The following is a 6,000-nucleotide window of genomic DNA, read 5'->3' on the forward strand; positions in this document are numbered from 1 at the left end:
TTTGACATCACCATCATTCTCTCCTGACACAGCCCAGCTCCTTCCCCAGGGCTGAGGACAAGTCAGGTACATCTCAGTCACGACTTTAGAGCTTTACCAGCCTAAAGGAAAGCCTCTTTCCTTGTCTAATCCCCAAAGACCAGAGACTCTGACTGGTCCAGTTTGAGGCAATGCACCCAACCACATAGCAGGAACCCCATAGTCAAAGGGGAAAAAATTCCTCCAAAGTCAGGGGGTACTGGTCCCCAAAAGGAAGAAAGACGGGCAAACGAACCATAATTGTCCACCACACAATTGAAAATTCCACTGATCAAGTCTTTCAAAAATTTTCTTTTCCCTGAATTCATATAGCACTTGGTATCATTCAAAAGGAATGTTCCATGTGCTGCTAAATCTTGCAATAGGTTTTCTCTCCTCCAACTATATGTGGCTTGGAATAATTCTTTATCTTCTCTTCACCTAAGAATCATTACTGTGAAATGGGGATTATCGTAATCCCAACCTCATAAATTGCTGGGAGGATGAAAATATTAGTACAGTGCCTGACAAATAGAAAGGCATTCAATAAATGTTAGATATTCATATTATTGCCAGCAATGTATTTGTCATTACGATTAATGTCCTATATAGTAAGAACTACAATTTATATCTTTATAGACCACCACTGTACTTAAACATCTTTGAGCAAAGGTGATATTATATAAAGTTTGGCTGAATTATTCTGTAGTTTCTGACAATGGAAACTCAAGGTATATAGAATATTTGTCCTTGAAACATAGAAAAAAGGGCTTTTGAACTAAAGAAATCTCTTCAAAGTTGCCCCCAATTTTGATCAAGTTAATTCCAATAAATGTGTCACTGATGGAGAAAGGAATCTGAGAGGGCCTCACAGGTAAGATATGCCTGCCCATGGTTGCTCACAGGTAAAAGAGGTCTGATGAGATCAGTGTTTCCCAAAGGGTTTTCCTCAGAACATGAGTGCCTTCCAAATGCTGCACAAACAAGCATTTCACAGTGAAGTAACTTTTAAAAATCCTGTATGCTGTATCTCATTCTTGGAGTTTCCTGATGTGTGTTTTCATATTGAAACCTCTGAAAGGTTCTGCAAAAAGAGATACAAGTTTAATGTTTTGTTTTGTTTTTTTTTTAAACCTGCACTTTGCAACCTAAACCCACACAACCAATTTGCTTGGGGAAAGGGACTCAGACTCAGACTTTGGGACTGCAGCTGGTGACAATCTCCTCCCCCTTCCTGTGTCCTCAGTGGGCTAGGTCAGGGATAAATACTTTGTCCTGATTCTAATGGGCTGGTCACCCCTTTGCACTGAATTCACAATTTCTCTACAGTGTGTCACAGTGAAGCGTGTCCTGTTTGCCTGCAGGTGCCTTCTAGCCTCCTGAGTCTTCAGGTAAAGTCCTCTCACTGAGAATTCTTGGCCTGAAACAGAGGCCACTGGTATATCCTTCCTTCCCCTTGGGATTTCCTTGTTCTCAAAAAGGTGTCAGTTGCCATCTTCCTGTAGAGACTATGCTAGCAGCTCAGCTACATCAGCCTTTCCCAAAAGGGAATTTGGGTAAAATCAGTCTTGAAACATTTCAGACTTTCTCCACCCTCTTGTAGATTCACAAAGCATATTAGCATATGAAAGACTCCATGAAGTTCCATAGGAAAAAAACCTATTTAACTTTAACCCAGCACTTCTAAATTTTATTTGACCCTGGGGTCCATTTCCAAATCATCTATTAAGAGATCAAGGTCATCAATATTCCATGAAACTCTTTAGCTTTCTGGGGTCCCTTCCAGCCGTATCATTCTATGATTTGCTTTTTTACTTATGAGACATTAAAAATTAATTCCTATCAGGCTTCCATTTAGGAACTTATCAGAATATGCAAACAGGAGCAGATAAAATTGCCCACTTTTAAAAAAAATCCTTAATGGTTTTGAGACTTAAAATGAATTTTACATACATAATATATGTATATATACACATATACATTAACATATAATTTTATTTTCTGCCCCACCCCTAATCTCCTGGCTGACAGGAAAGGCAGGCACACATGTCTGGCCCTTAGTAGTTCTATATTCCTACTGAGTCTGCTTCTGTGCACACAGGGCATGCTAAAAACATGCAGTAGACTCACTGACTCCAAGAGCAGAAGAAACGCCAAAAGTACAGGACTAGAGGCAGAAAAAGCAGGTGGAAAATATCATGAGGCAGTCCTCTAAGGAAGCGCTAGTTCCCTTTTAAATCTACCCAACATCTTCTGGTGAGTGGGGAAAGTTAGTTACACATTTCTCCTAAAACACTACCTTCCACTAAGCCTTCTGTCCCCCAACAAATGAAATAACACACACTAATTCCAACAGAACTTACTGCTTCTCTACTTCCTTCAGTATAAGGCCACTGAGTGAATGTTCAAGTGATGGAAAGGCGCATGTCACATATGTATCTTATAAATGTTTGTGCGGTTGTCTCTGATTTCTCACATTTGGGCTTCAAAACTCTGTTTCCCACCTTCATAAGCAACCACCCACATGACCTTGGACAAGTTGTTTACTCTCTCCAAAGCTCAGTTTCTGAATCTGTAAAATGGACACAATACTACCTACCTTCTAGGGTTTATGACCATACTCAAAAAGCTAATATGTAAAAACTGCTTAGCACAGGGCCTAGAATATTTTAAGGGCTTAATAAGTGCTTGATGTAATTATTGTGATTATTATATTAATATTACTATCAACAAAGTAATTATCACTGATATTATAATCATTACTATAATAACTACTACAATTATTATTACTATAATAATTTTTTAATCTTTGTATCAGATAGTATTGTCTTTGAGGCAACAATATACTATGTCTGAATAACCTTTATAGGACAGTATCTGTATGAGATCACATGAAAATCAGGAAACTAGAGTTAAGGATGAAAAAAACTATTCTTATTGACCCTTAAATGTGCAAAAAGAGCCATCAGCCTCACACACGGAACTCCAGTTCCTCTGGAGTTTGTTTTTGGAGGTAACCACAGGATGCTTCGGTTCAGTTCAGTTCAGTCTCTCAGTCATGCTTAGGAACACTGAAATGCTGTTTATAAATCTCCTGAGACCAGCACAAGAGGTGATTGGCTTAATCAATGCAGATGTGGTCTCTTGACTGCTGCATGCCCTGGCCTCAACTTTGAAAAACACTTAATGTTAACTAACTTGTAAAAATGGTGGTTTGGGGAAAGCAAAAGTTTTCATTTTAATTCAGTTTTACCTAAAAATAATAGGCCTCTGATCTGCCAAGAATAAAGATACCATTTCCATGTGTCCCCCTTTAATATCTAGGAATGACAATGATTACAGTAACAGATTATTTAAAACTTTAGAAAGAATTTTATTAAAGTTCTTAATTCTATAAAAGGCAAAAAAAAAGCTTACTTTTCTAGAGGAATCTCAATACTTTTCAGCAGATGAATTTTGTTTTTAAAGGCTTCAAAAAGGAACACAATTTAGAGCTTTATTAAAAAGAAAATGTATACTCCAAGTTTTACTTACATTATATTGCAATAGTTGTTTGCAATCATTTGGTGGTTTTTATGTTTGGGTTTTAGAAAGGGACCCCCCTCCCATATATGGCTAATCTCTGAATAAATATTTTAATATTCCTATGTAGTCATTTTTAAAAAGCAATTTTATATCCATCTATTTCATGGAGCTAAATAACATGGCTTGCCATATAAGCCTTCTGAATGAGTATGCATGACTGATAGTGAAATACTGTGTTATCAGGACCCATCAGTTTGATGCCATCCTCAAGTCCTTCTAGCTCAGCCAAGGTTCAACTCAGGTTTTACTCACCCACTTAACCAGGAACCACTGTGCCTAATAATTCTATATACCCTGACAGGTCAGTTTTCTCCATGAGAGTCTTTCAGCCTTTCTCTCATTCCCTCAGAGCACATCTACAGAGGACACATATTTGAAAAGTAACTCAACCAAATAGAGAAACAATGTACATGACCATGATCATTGCAGTTTAACCTAGAGTTTTCTGGACATGCTGTTTTAACCCAAAAGTGGTGTCAGTGGTTAGCATTTCATAGCCTAAAATATAGTTCCCAGCTTCCCAAGGGTATCTTCATTGTTCTGGCATTTTTCTTCACCCTGTTTCTAGTATTTCCTTGAAAGCCAGAAAGTAGTCACTTTTCATTTATCATGGAATTGATTTTTCCAACTTTCAGTAGGAGCCAAGATCAACCCAGAGGTTTGCAGTCAATAACAATTCTCTTCGTGTATCTGACATCCCCCAACAAGTGTGACTGACTCAGGGACACTGCTCATAACAGCAGTTCAGAGCTCAACAGTAACCTTCCATCACTGACCTGCCAGGTATCAACAGAGGGTGTTCTTCCCTTTCACTGTATCCAAACTTCTGACAGGTATTAATCATTGGGATTCAAGAGTGAGGAGACAGACTTTCTGAGAATTCTTAGAAATTCCAGAATTCATATCAGTATTCTGTAATTCTCATAGCACTTGTACTTACATGTTTCTTAAAAATATTATGTGACCATAATAATGAGCAGAGAATAATTTTTCCGTGATAGGACTGTATGAAAAGTTTTCATGGTCTTCTGTTTAAAGATATAATACTGAAAGTATGGATTTTGGTATTTAATAATAAAAAGTATTATTATTATAATTAACCAACAAATTGCAATGAGATTATAAAATCCAATACTATATAAAAATGATCTCTACCCGATAGACACACAAGATAATAGAAAACATTAAAAAGAAATGAACATTAACACAAAATGGTGCTAAATAAAAATAATTTTTAAATTGGAAGATAATTCCACAAACATTCAAAGACTCTTATTCTTTAAATGAAATTTTTAACCCCATAAAGCATCAAATGTTTTTTCCAATAGAATTCAAGTAATATTTGAAGGCAAGGTCAAGAGTACTACAGAGAAGCAAATGTCAGAATAGTCAATTTAAGGATGTATCTTGCTTCCAATACCTGGTATGTCTTAGAACACCATAGGATTGTAAAAGGTATCTTAGACCTATAAACTTACTAATATTTATCTGTAAGAATAATGCACTGTTGGCAGTGGACAGAGCCATGAACACACTTAGAGCAGAAGATGCAGTAAAGTCTCACTGATGCTTCCCTTCCACTGCTCATGTCCTTGTTCCCAGAAATGCTGACCTTGACCTTTGATCCTACACAGCAATATTTCCTGCTCTTGCTTTCAACTTGAAATCAGTGAATTTCTTCAAATAAGTAATGGACTTTTAAGCTTTAATTCTCACAGTAGAACTGTAACATTTCTTCCAATTTTTTTTTCAACCGATTTTTCTCAGAATCTAGACTTTTGGAGTCCATTTAAATTTCCCTCAGAAATGCCAGAAAGGAATCCCCAAATGGACAAGTGTTTTTCCCTATATTCCTTTTCAGAAGAAGCCATAAACATAAGAAATTTCCTTCTCATCTCCAAATTTTCTCTGCTCACTTATGGTTGTCACCTCTTTAGATGCCCTGCTTGCTCACAATTTCTCCTCCTCTGGGAACAGCCCCAAGTGGACAAGTTCTTGGTGGTTATTTCCTTTCTGTATCACCCTGCATTCCTGACCATATACAGGATGTTGACTAGGACGGACAGCTGGCCCAACTGGATTCTCTTTACTGTCTCTGGAACTTGAATATTGGAACCCAGACATACAGAAACTGGGGGCCACTGTGGCCATATTGATATTGATGACAGGTGTGGGAGCAATAGAATCTATATCTACCTGTTGCTTAGATCCCAGAACTTGGCCTGAATGCTCTTTCCCAGTCATGAGGTACTTAAGACGTCCCAAGGTTCTTCATGAAATCCCTCCCTGGTTTAAGCTAGCCAAAATTAGTTTCTGCTGCTTTCAGTCAGAAGAACCTTAGCTAATACATCATTATTCCTTGGCCCAGTTCCTCTAATTTTTCAGAAAAAGAAGGAA

This window comes from Bison bison, unplaced genomic scaffold, assembly GCF_000754665.1.
Source record: "Bison bison bison isolate TAMUID 2011002044 unplaced genomic scaffold, Bison_UMD1.0 scf7180017864469, whole genome shotgun sequence".
Classification (NCBI taxonomy): domain Eukaryota; kingdom Metazoa; phylum Chordata; class Mammalia; order Artiodactyla; family Bovidae; genus Bison; species Bison bison.